At 39.5% G+C, this 13,632-nt stretch overlaps 1 long non-coding RNA gene across 1 annotated transcript in view; it reads left to right on the forward strand.

Annotated features, from left to right (window-relative positions):
* Positions 1-13,632, forward strand: part of LOC103280979 (uncharacterized) — a 232,780-nt gene that overhangs the window by 35,174 nt on the left and 183,974 nt on the right. The window lies entirely within an intron of this gene.

A 13,632-nucleotide genomic window follows, 5' to 3' on the forward strand; every position in this document is an offset into this window, starting at 1 on the left:
TGTTTATCTTTTCTTCTTTTCTTTTTCTTTTCTGTTTGATTTTTGATTTGTACTTTATAATTTTTATTTTATGCTGGTAACTTCATATTTTGAAAAAGATATGCATTTAAACAATTCATATTTAAACAAAACAATTTAAACAAACCCATTCCTGTCGTTTGTCTAAATAATAGTCTCATACCTGCATATATACAACACAATTGAGATTATTATCAAGATGACGATAGGACTGTATTGAGAACCAGAAACTACAATAGTTAGAACTGGATTTAAGACTAGAGACTGAATTAGCTTAAACCGGATTCAAACCCGATGTAATGTTATAATTACTCTTTACAATTGTGTTGTATATATATAGATTGATGGTTGAGTAAATCCACCTGGATACTATATATACAGGGTACTCATATTGGATTGTATTTTGTTTGAATAGATACCATAACTAAGTTAGAGACTATTATTTAGACAAACGGCAGGAACGGGTTTACGGTCAATAACCAGGTTAGCTTAAACTCAATCCAGACCCAAGATGGTTTAAAGAATCAGTTACTCACCAATACAGTGTGTTAAATATAAGTTGATGTTATAATCATAACATATAAGGGACTACATTACAATAGAAGTGTGTGATAACAACACAACTTACCTTGTATTATATTATATACCATACTTTTCCTTTTTTGCTGGGTATAGTAGACATCTGTGTGTTCCGCATTGATTCACAAGTAAAAAAAAATCAATTAACAAGTTACTTCAAAATGCTCAAATGACTATGAGAACCCAAGAAGCCCCCAAAACATGCCATCACCTCTCCTATAAGTCAAATGTAGGCAAACATGGAGTGCACTGGGGATGCAGCCCTCTAAGACCTCCCGGAGGGTTAATGTAGTCTCCATAGTTGACATGGAACATTCATTTATGTGGCTGACTTCATTTCATAAAATAAACCACCCCTACCTTCTCTCTAAAGCAGTGGTTCTCAACCTGGGGTCCCCAGATGTTTTTGCCTTCAACTCCCAGAAATCCTAACAGCTGGTAACATGGCTGGGATTTCTGGGAGTTGTAGGCCAAAAACATCTGGGGACCCCAGGTCGAGAAGAACTGCTCTCAAGCCTGGAGTGTTTAAGGGATAAGGTGATTTCTCCCAATTTGGGTCTTCCAGAGGTGTTGGTCTACAAATCCTAATGCAGTGCTTCCAGGCCAGAGCAAGTCCTAATTATGCTAGCAGGGGACAATGACAATTATATTTTGACATATCTGAATATGCCATTTTGGAGAAGACTGTTGAGAACATATTTCTGCAAGAAACTGCTTTCTCATTTATGTGGCTTAATTCTCCCACTCTTGAATATAATACATAAGGGAGAAGAGCAAGAGAAGTATTCAGATATGTGAGGGATTCATTTCTGTATCACATAGGAGATGAAAACAAAGCCTTGATTGTGTCGTAGTTCATAAATAGTGTTGGATAGAGGCTTTGACATCTGGCATTTTGAACAGTCTTTACTATCTTGCCATAGTTATTCCCTTTATAATAAATAATAATAATAAAACTTTATTTATACCCCGCCACCATCTCCCCAACGGGGACTCGGGGCGGCTAACATGGGGCCATGCCCAGAGCAATACAATATAATAAAATATAAAAACAACATATCACAGCACCATTAAAAATACAATAAATAATAATAGGCATTACATCAAGAAATCAAAAAACAATAAAACAAGGGCAGGCCACGTAAACACAAAGATAAAACCTGGAGTGAGAGGGACAGAGGGGTACTCCACTGCGGGCAGGGACATATGGAAGTGGGGTAATCTAGAGGATAGATGTTCGGGGTGGGAGTAACACAGAAATATATAACAGAAATTACTCACCGAAGGCACAGCGGAAAAGCCATGTTTTCAAGTCTTTCCTAAAAGCTAACAGCGTGGGAGCTTGCCTAATTTCAGTAGGTAGTGAGTTCCACAATCGGGGGGCCACAGCAGAGAAGGCCCTCTCCCTTGTACTCACAAGGCGGGCCTGGGATAACGACAGTGGTGATAAAAGGGCCTCCCCGGATGATCGTAAAGATCGGGCAGGTTTATGGAAGGAGATACGGTTACGGAGGTAGGTGGGTCCCAAACCGTTTAGGGCTTTATAGATGATGGTCTGCACCTTGAATTGGGACCGGAAGATGAACGGCAGCCAGTGGAGCTCCTTAAACAGGGGAGTGGATCTCTCCCTGTAACTTGCCCCCATTATTAATCTGGCAGCCGAGCGTTGGACCAATTGTAATTTCCGGGCCGTCTTCAAGGGAAGCCCCACGTAGAGCGCATTACAGTAGTCCAGTCTAGAGGTAACTAAGGCATGGACCACCGTGGTCAAATCAGACTTCACGAGGTATGGTCGCAGTTGGCACACAAGTTTGACTTGTGCAAAGGCCCTCCCGGCCACCGCCGACACCTGTGCTTCAAGCGTCAACGCTGAATCCAGGAGGACCCCCAAACTGCGGACCTGTGATTTCAGGGGAAGTGCAACCCCGTCCAGCACAGGTTGCCACCCAATACCCCGAACCGACGCCCGACTGACCAGGAGGGCCTCTGTCTTGTCGGGATTGATCCTCAGCTTGTTCCTCCTCATCCAGTCCGCCACAGCGGCCAGGCCCTGGTTCAGCACCCGAGGGGCTTCCTTGGAGTCAGATGGAAACGAGTAGTGGATGTGCGTGTCATCTGCGTAGAGATGGCAACGCCCTCCAAAACTCCGGATGACCTCTCCCAGCGGTTTCATGTAGATGTTAAATAGCATGGGGGATAAGATAGATCCCTGCGGAACCCCACAGGTCAATGGCCAGGGGTCCGAGCAGGTGTCCCCCAGCTTCACCATCTGGGAGCGGCCCTCCAGGAAGGACTGGAGCCACTGCAAAACCGTGCCACCGAGCCCCATCCTGGAGAGCCTCCCCAGAAGGATACCATGGTCGATGGTATTGAAAGCTGCTGAGATATCCAGGAGAACCAGCAGGGTCACACTCCCCCTGTCCAGCTCCCTCCACCAAGGCAACCAAAGCCGTCTCGGTACTGTGCCCAGGCCTGAAGCCAGACTGCGAGCAGTCCAGAAAATCGGTGTCATCGAGAAACCCCTGGAGCTGCGTGGCAACCACCCGCTCCAGAACCTTGCCCAGAAATGGGAGGTTGGAGATTGGTCTGTAATTGTCACAAAGCGATGGGTCTAACGAGGACTTTTTTAGTAGCGGTTTTACCACCGCTTGCTTAAAACAGGATGGAAATGACCCTTGACCCAAGGAGGCATTTATTATAGCCACAAACCACTCCAACAACCCATCTTTGGCCAGTTTAACCAGCCAAGAGGGACAAGGATCCAGCGCGCAAGTGGTCGCCCTCACAGACCCAAGAATCCCCTCCACGTCATCAGGAAGAACAAGCCGGAAAGAATCCTATAAGATCGAACCGACAGGTGCCTCGGTTACCTCCGCTGAAACCACAGTCAAGCTGGAGTCCAACTCACGACGTATCTGAGCAACTTTGCCTGCGAAATGGTGCGCGAACTCGCTGCACCGGGTTGCCAAGTCATCGGGAATCAAACCAGATGACTCAGGGCCTCCCTTAGGAGCTAAGAATGTTGGCAGGATCAGGGCCTGAATATTTGGCTAATGTTTAAATTTTTATAATTGTGCATGTTTTTTGTCTATTGTTGTGTTTATATTGCTATTGTTTTTATTCGGGCTTGGCCCCATGTAAGTCGCCCTGAGTCCCCTTTGGGGAGATAGAGGCGGTATAAAAATAAAGTTGTTGTTGTTGTTGTTGTTGTTGTTATTATTATTATTTGTTCCCAACATTTGTTGCAGGCACAACATTGCAAATAGGAAGCAAATAAAAACAATAATACCAACAAAATCGGCACTATCTTGATTGCCACTTCTAATTTTAATGTAACGGGGGAGTGACTTTTGAGACCCTGAGGACCACTGCAGGAGTTGCAAATACAATTATTCACTTTTTTCTAGTGAAAAGACTCATGCACTTTACATGTTGCCCGGGGCCATCCCTGACTTCTCTACTTGGAAATTAGTCACTTCATATGTAAGTCAAATAATTTTGCATTCTAAGGAAACACTTTCTATCCCACATTTATGTAAAAGTAAAAGTGTTGGTAACTCAAAAGAAAAGGTTTCAGTCCAGTTGTTAATCCCCTCTAGAATTGGCCTGTTCAATCTATGGAATACACATAAGTGTTCACTGATTCAACAGCTAGTTAACATTAATGGGTTTAGGTAAATGAGTTTTTGAAACACTGAAAATAGTCTGACAAACAGCTGGGAATATGAAGTTGAGATGCACAGAAACAAGGGTACAAAAGCTGCAAACTGTTTACTTGTACTAATGATGCATTTATACTGCAAAATAATGCAGTGTAGAGTCTCATTAGCCTGTGTGCATCCACATAACAATTTACACCATTATTCAAGGAACACACAAAACGTGTGTGAGTTATAACTTCAGGGAAGTGACTGACCCCTGAGCATGAGGGGGGAAACGATGAGATCTTCCAGGACTCTCTGTTAGGGCGTTTTTTGGCTAATGGTGAAAATATCATCCTCCAGGATCTCGGAGGGTACGCTTCAGGAATATGATATTGTCAATAAGTTCACTTTAGGAACCTACCTAGATTTTTTTTTGTGTCAGGAGCGACTTGAGAAACTGCAAGTCACTTCTGGTGTGAGAGAATTGGCAGTCTGCAAGGACATTGCCCAAAGAATGCCTGGATGTTTTAACATCCTTGTGGGAGGCTTCTCTCATGTCCCTGCATGGAGCTGGAGCTGATAGAGGGAGCTCATCCGCACTCTCCCTGGGTTGGATTTGAACCTGGCAGCCTTCAGGTCAGCTACCCAACCTTCAAGACACAACACTTTAATCCACTGCACCACCGGGGGCTCCACCTAGATGCTATGTGGCTATTTTGCACAGTCCTATACCATTAAATGGGCAGGTTAGTGACAGGTGGGTTCAATGTTCAAAGTAGCACCAAGAAGGTTAATGAATACCTCAATCTACATAAAACTCCATATACATTAGAGTAGTGCTTCTCAACCTGGGGTCCCCAGGTGTTTTTGGCCTACAACTCCCAGAAACCCCAGCCAGTTTGCCAGCTGTTAGGATTTCTGGGAGTTGAAGGCCACAGGTTGAGAACCACTGCATTGGAGTAAATTTACATCTAGATAAGAAGCTATCCAAACTACTTGAGGTTTGTAAGTGGGAATAACATGATCAGTTCATCTGCTCATACATTAATGATTGGTCTTATGTAATTTTTTTAATCAATTCCATTTCTATGTGAAGAAAATGTATGTGTTCCTCTATGTGATTTTAATTGTCTTATATCAGTGTAGCAACTATCCTGGAGAAAGTACCTGTGTTGCAGGAGAACAAGCAATGGACAAGCCAATACAGTGTTTCCTCACTACTTTGCGATTCACTTTTCGCAGATTTGCTGTTTTGCGGTTTTTCAATAAACTCTAACACAATATTATAAATCATAAAAAATTACAATTTACAGCCTAAAGAAGGGAGGAAGGAGAAGCCAAAGGGAGAGAAAAGGAGCCCAAGCGACAACAGGAGGAGAAGGAAGCAATTTATCAACACACAATTGGTTGATAAAGACTTAAAATAGTGTATAACTACTAAAATAATGTATAAATATTAGAATAAATATAGCGCCCCTACTTCACGGATTTTCACTTATTGCGGGTGGTCCTGGAACCTAACCCCAGCAATAAGTGTGGGAACACTGTAGAGTCAAGTAAAGAATCTATAAGAGTATAACTGTGGCCAATGTAATATGAAAACAGTTTAAGATAGGTCCAAGATCAAGCAAGGGGAAACTAAAGATAATAGTCTAAGGAGAAAGCCAAAGGTTAGGAAATAAGGAAGGTAACACAATACCAGCAGAGGCAGCCATAGCTGTGCTAATTTGTCACCAACTGCAAATCTACAGAGTGTGTCTAATTAGTTCAATGTTTCCTTGTGAAAGCAGGCCAACACAGGTTATTCACTTTGCTGCTGCCACTTGAATTAACAGCACATCTGACTCCTTCTCCTAAGAGTCTTCATGGGATGGTCTATGTTCTGCTTCCAAGGCAGTGTGCCAGCCTCCTTGGCTTCAAGGCAGAACTCCAAACCACCTCTGACTCTGACTGATCCAATTACCTTGCTCTCCTCTTCCTATTCCTCTTAGATGAAGTCTTCTCCAGATTGGATGACTTTGAGAATGAAAGATAGTTCAGTGGAACAGAAGTGGGCAAAGCAGGTCCCTCCTGATTTTGTCAAACTACGACTCTGGTTAGCCATAAGTGAATAAAGCAAATAATAAAGAATACTGAAAGTTGCAGTTCAGCAACATCTGGAGAGTCACCCTTGGCCAAATTTAGATTTAATTATATTTCCAGTAGGTAGGTATGGTGAAATCAGTGGTCCTGAATTAGTCATAACTAACCTATTGCTGTCAGTATATTTATTGTAAAAATGTCTACATCTGTATCCAGCTTACTATCTTACCTATTTCCAAATGTTCACTGTCAGAAACTTGCCACAATCACGCAAAACTCACTCATTCTCTTGATACGTCTTTTGGCAAGTAGGATAATTGGGAATCTGTAACTATTTTCAAACTCTTTTTCTTTCTTAGTGTCTCTGTGTTCTCTGCTGCAGTTGCAGATGGAAACTGCTGTACTTGGGTCTTTTCCCTGATGAGTTTCATTTCCTGTACATTTATAAAAAAAAGTTCCCTATATCCCTTGGCTTCCTTACAGAAACAAGAAAAGGATGTACTGTGAAAGTCAAATAACCACATGTAGGTTTTAACACTGATGTCTTTGCAAAGAAGTGAAGTGAGATGGTACCATATTAAAAAGTGAAAACTTTCCTGTCCTTCCATTGGACTGAATAATGATGAGATGCAGAGTTTCTTGTAGTTGCTAAGGAAACATGAGGAGGTGGCCTAGAGTATTAAACCTTAACCGTGCTTTAAAGTCAGGAGGTCCAAGCTAAACCCAGATATTTTCTACTATTTAAAAATATGTTTTTGATCCATAGGATGAATACTTTGTGAAGTCTGACAGAGGTAATAAGAGGCATGTATAAAAGGATAAAATGAGAGGATTATTCAATTTGGGCTGGCAGCTAAGAGAGGAAGCTGTGGAGAGTTACAGTCTGTTACTGATTTCCATAAATAGGGCAGGATCTCCATTGTTGCAACAACTCCTATTACATAAAGGCAGTTGTAAAGACCCAAATGGTATTTTGTAGATAGTCAAATAGCAGTTTCCCGTGAAGTTAACCTCGTGGTTGCCAGCACAACAGGAGCTCCCTTGATGTAACTGATTCCAGAGGTCAGAAAAGTTGCCTTTTAAAGTACAACTCACAGAACCCGTAGCTAGTATTGCCATCAACAATGTAATTTTCCATTGTCATTGTCATTGTATTGTCATTGGACCCTTATTCTAAATTACATAGTCTATATTCAAGTCAGAACAACACAAACCACAGGGGCTTTGGAATTAATGGGATATCTAAGATTCTGTTCCTGCTAGATCACAGGGTCCAATTATATGGATGAGGTGGAGAGGGGATGAATGGACTATGTGACATATATGTGATGCACAAAGCCGATTTACTCTACACAGCCAGAAAGGCCACTTAATGGATTGTTCTCATGTGTTACTAGGCTCATAGCTAGAAAAATCAGTGGGGGTGGGTTGAAAAAGTTTTAGTTTTTTAGTGAATCATGAAGAGTATATAACACTAAATTATTTAAATTCTATGACGTATTCTATTGTTTTGAATAGACTTAATTAAATCAAATTTCTATTTTAGCTACAAAGTTTCAATGACTCTTAATTGGTAATTTAGTGGTTATAAAATAATACCATAATGCCTGTGGGAAACACTTGAAAACTGTGTCATAGACTTTGACAGAATTCAGGTTCCATCAATAAACTTCGGTGGACACTCAAGAGAGCAAGTTCAGTCAGTCTTTCTTGCCCCATTTTGCTTCTTATGTGAGTTTTCAAACATTTAACAGTTGAAAACAAGGTTTCAATTGTAGCTGTTGACACTGGCAATGTTGCAGAAATCTGAAGAAGTTTCTTCACATTCGGAAAAAAACAAGATATGCTTCAGTGCATTTGATGGTTTTGTGCAGGTGTAATCTTTTTCCATTTCTACACCACAGGCCAGACTCTTCCTTCTGTGTGTTGATATCTTGAAGGCATTCATTGTAAAGTTCTGTGCACTTGTTTAAGTTGGATTTTAAATGGCCACAACTAATAGGGAGGAACACTTGCAGTTCCTGAACTACTTCTCTGTGTCTTGTAAACCTTTCTTGAAGCTGAATGCTGAAAAAGTCCAGAAATGTGATGTACACATTTTACCTATAATATTCCATTGATGTTGGTGAAGTCTATCATGTTGTTGGCTATTCAAACACACACTGAAAGAGCCATGTCTTCAGCTGCTTGATAAAGGCAGACAGGGTTCGGGCCAATCTAATCTCCCTAGGGAGGGAATTCCAAAGCCGGGGGGCCATTACAGAGAAGGCCCTCTCCCTATAATTGTGTTCAAATTTCACAAAATTATTGATTAGAATCAAAGGTATAGCATTTTGAAAGATCTCTCATGCATATATTTTCACTTTAAATTGTAATACCGTGTTTCCCCGAAAATAAGACAGTGTCTTATATTAATTTTTGCTCCCAAAGATGCTCTAGGTTTTATTTTCAGGGGATGTCTTATTTTTCTATGAAGAAGAATTCACATTTATTATATACAGTACTGTACAGTAGTTGTTATCACAAACCAGCATAACCAGACAAACTGTGATTCCTATCAAGAATTTCTTGTTACTACCATTATTTCCATGTACAACAATCTATGGTACATACATTTACCGATCCTGCATGCTCTGGGGTTCTGTTTGTTGGGCATGCTTCCAAACAAAATTTTTGCTAGGTCTTACTTTCGGGGGAGGCCTTATATTTAGCAATTCAGCAAAACCTCTACTAGGTCTTATTTTCTGGGGATATCTTATTTTAGGGGAAACAGGGTACCTAAAAATCAAGATCTATGACCCACACATATTACATATTTAGAAATCACATAAAAATACCTTTAATCTGGTACTCTGGTTTTCAAAAATACAGGAAAGGAGATTCCACCTGAACATCAGGAAGAACTTTCTCACTGTGAGAGCTGTTTGGCAGTGGAACTCTCTGCCCCGGACTGTGGTGGAGGCTCCTTCTCTGGAGGCTTTTAAGCAGAGGCTGGATGGCCATCTGTCTGCTTCTTGGCAGGGGGTTGGACTGGATGGCCTACGAGGTCTCTTCCAACTCTACTATTCTATGATTCTATGAGTTTGGGAGAAATTAAAATATAAACTTTTAAAGCAAGCACAAATTACCATAGCTGTAATATACCTGGAAACATCATAAATTGTATTTAAATTTATTTTTTTTGTACATAGTTTAACCTCGGGCATTCGATTTTGATGTCAGTTTCAGTGGATTATGTCTTCTTCACATCAAAAATGTTGATTAAACATAAGCAATATCAAAACTTGATTGCTTTCACTATGCCAGCTTTTACTGCTATTGAAATGTAAATTGGTAAAAAGATAGATAATGATAGTGTAAATAAATTACCAAAATTTGGCTGAGATTTTTGCTTCAGTACTGGACCTGATGAGGGACTAAATACCCTACAGACACAAGATCCTGCTTGATCTTCGATGCTAAGCAGGGTCAGCCCTGATTAGTATTTTTTTACTGCCAAAGAATGCGGAGTGTTGTAGACTAGAGCCTCATTTACACTGACCATTTAACACAGTTCCATACTAGATTGAAGAAAGTAGTTTTGCTGTGCAGATGATTACAGAAAAAATCCTGGAACCATTTTGAGGCTTAGATGGTGATTACACAAATCACAGAGCAATAATGTGCATTAAGGGCTTTCTTTTGCACACTTTCCTGGATGTTTATTGTCTAGCTATCACAATTTGAAGCTAGCTTCAAGCTGCATTAAATACTCAGTGTAAATGAAACCTATATTTCAAAGGAAGGAACTGGCAAAAACACTTCTGAGTATTTCTTTCCTAGGAAAACACTATGAAATTATTGGAGTTGCCATAACTCAAACTTAGGAACATGCACAGACTGTGAGCTACTACTTGAATTGATGAGCAAGGCTCCCTCTGTCAAATAAAATAAAATAAAATACCCTGAGGACTTCATATATTTATGACATCACCCAACTTGATCCCTCACTAACCATCCATTTATGGGAGACAAATGGCCCCTTTAAATTAGAGTTATCTGGCCAAGTCTTAATTGGGACCTTTAACATATTTAGTAATTAGGTTGGAAAAAGGAGAAGAGATCTTGCATGAATTTACATTTGTTTTGACAAAATTTGTATTTATTGTTGTCATGGAAGCAAAAAGAATCTACCATGTTCAAAAAGTATTTGTTTTGTCTTTTGTAGTTCTTTGATAACTCTTGTATGCACATCCATGATGGTGAGAAAATGTTTATTAAACCTTCTGTCTTTCTGACACTTATCTGGGACAGATCTTGGAGCATTTATTTTTTGAACTACAACTCCCAGGATCTCTCACCCCACATGGGGCTATTTGCCAAACAGGCTAGGATATTTGTAGAGTTGTAATTCCCAAAATAACATATCCAGACTCTGATCTGGATACAAGTCTAATTGAATATCCTGGGAAATATTTTTATGCAAGTAATGACATGCATAGTAAGAAATGTATTTTGTGTGTGTGTGTTTCATATGTTCCTCACATTTCCCTCCTTATATTGTGTGCGTTATTATCTAGTTATATGCTCTGCCAGAGTTTTCATTTCCCAAAACTGACACTCATCTGGAAGACATGCACAAGTCAAACATCAGTCTCTCAAAAACTTAGTGACTTTTTTTTGAATACTTATAATACCTCACATAGAATTTGCACATACAATCACTCATGATTTTATAAATACATTTTAGTAATATAATATTTATGGTTCCCCTGAAGTGTTTGGTATACATTGGCTGAGCTGATCACTGACACAATTGATGTCTCTAGTTGGTTACATAGAGAAATGGGGGCAAATACTCCAAAGACGTCTATAGTGTTTCACAGATAATGTAAATACATCTTCACTGCAGAAAACAAGACCCATAACAATACTATACCAAAAAGGCACATATAGTGGCTAGTGTGTTAGACTGGTCCTTGGAGAGCCATTAAATTCATTGGATGACCTTACATTGTTCATCCTTCAGCCTGACCTATCTCACAAGATTGTTATAAGGATGAAGAGAAGATGAAAGACATGTACTGAACTAAATGAAGTTTTGAGCTAGTTAGAATCATAGAATCATAATTGGAAGGAAGCTGAAATATAAACAAATGAATATATAGATGTGCCTAATAAATTAAAATAAACAAAATGTTCATGAAGTTCTTTATTCATGAAGCAACTTTATTTTAAATCTGAAGTCAAAATTTAGGAACCGATAACCTTGTAATACTGCACAAAGCTAATTAGTCTCAACTTCAGTAATAATAGAATTTAAGATAATGTTGTTCTCATCCATAGAAATAACACACTCTCTTTGGCATTAAGAATAGTGTGTTGCTTTTATAGCTGCCGGCAATTATGACTACAGTAGAGTTCCAGTTATCCGATTTAAATGGGCGGACCGAATCTCGGATAGCCGGATCTGTCGGATAACCGGATCTATGGGCAAGCGCCCTGGCTTAGGAAAGCGCGGGGCGTGCTGCTGCTTGGCAGCATGTTCCATGCTTCTCTAAAGGCCCAGGTTCCTACCGGAGGGAGGAAACTTCTCCCTTCGGCAGGCACCCAGGCTTAGGGAAGCACGGGGTGTGTTGCCACTTAGCAGCAAGCTCCGTGCTTCTCAAAAGGCCTACCGGAGTTTCCTCTTCTATGGCTGCCACTGCCTCTGCCGCTGTGTCTGCCTCCCTAAGCCCCTGGTGGCACATCGGATAATACGGAGTGTCGGATAAGCGGAGCTCGGTTAAGCAGCGCTCTATTTTAATAAAAACATTTCTGAACCTCCCACAACTTCTCTAAAAAAGAAAATATGACAGATATGGAGGAAAGGAAAAGAGGGGAAAGGGTTATGGTTTTACAGCTGATATCTGTAGCTTTACCAGAAATTATTTTACTCCATAGTGATTTGGGAAGAAATGATAAAGTAATTTATAGCTCATTCCAGTATTTTCAGTGCTCTTCTATAAAGTGGCTTTTCTAGCAACACTGAAAGAGTAGTGGAGCTGTAGGTGTCGGTGATTGTATTTTGCTTTCATGACATTTTTCTTCTGATTCAGATCAGTCTTTTTTCTTTTCTTTTTTTTAACAATTCTGTCCTTGTATCCTAATTCTCTAGTCTTATTTACTCAGGAGAGAAGTCATGATGGAGCATTTGTCCTCCCAGCACCTTACTTTAAAGACCTTGAATTCAAAAACATGGCTGTGTTAATCTGGAATATGTGAAGGGGTTTTATAGCATTTTTGAGATTGAGAGAAAGAAGTTGATAGTGGAAACTTCCATAGACTTAAGTCTACTTCCTCAGATTTTCAACAGTTTTTGGGCTTATTTTACCACCAGTTTCTTTGCAGATGATAAATCATATTTTTGCCTATATTTCAATTCATCCCATTTCTTGTGGCATAGTTTAATAATAATAATAATAATAATAATAATAATAATAATAATAATAATAATAATAGAATATTAATAAATGATGTCCAATAACAGATGGTAAATTATGAAACTAAGGTAATATTATTTTTTAAAAGCTAGATTCTGATTAGAAAGAAGAAGAAGAAGCCATAGGAGTGCAATTTTAAGAGATGGTTTAGTATGTATAACTAGTATGAACCCATACACCTAATAGCTAGTAATCAGACAAATGAAATATTTTGTCAAACATCTTGTCCCTCCGGAATAAAGGGTAGGGCTTAAATGCAAATAGTTTACCCCAGAGCATAAAAATACCAATATGACATATGATGAATAATGCAAAGATGGAAAATTTGGACCTCACAATTTTAAAAAGATACAATTTAAGCCTGGGCCTTCCTATTATTTGTATGTGAATGAATTGAACTCTATCATTCAAAAATGTAATGTGAAGTAATACTTTAAAGAACGAATTGGGGGAAAATTAATATCCATATGCTCATAGATCCTGATGATAAATGATACCTCTGGCATAGATTGAAAATTGACTTCCATTTGCTTATGATGGGTTATATATTTTATGCTTTTTTGGGGCGGGGGAGGGGAGGAAAAATCATGCTCTGAAATATCTGTTATTAGGAGAGTTTGCAGTAATCGGAATGTGTATCCATTTTCTTTACTGGTCTCTTACCAATTTTGTGAATGGCTCATAAATCATAAATGCTAAACCTGCTAGTTGCTAGTGAATCCATAGCTAAGCAGCTGAAATCCACACATTATTGCAGGCCCATGTAATTTCTGCAAAAAATAAAGTTGAAGCTCAGATGTATTATATTTCAGAAATCATTGTTAATTGCAGCACAATATTACAGAATA

The sequence above is a fragment of the Anolis carolinensis genome, chromosome 6 (genome assembly GCF_035594765.1).
Source record: "Anolis carolinensis isolate JA03-04 chromosome 6, rAnoCar3.1.pri, whole genome shotgun sequence".
NCBI classification, from domain to species: Eukaryota; Metazoa; Chordata; class Lepidosauria; order Squamata; family Dactyloidae; genus Anolis; species Anolis carolinensis.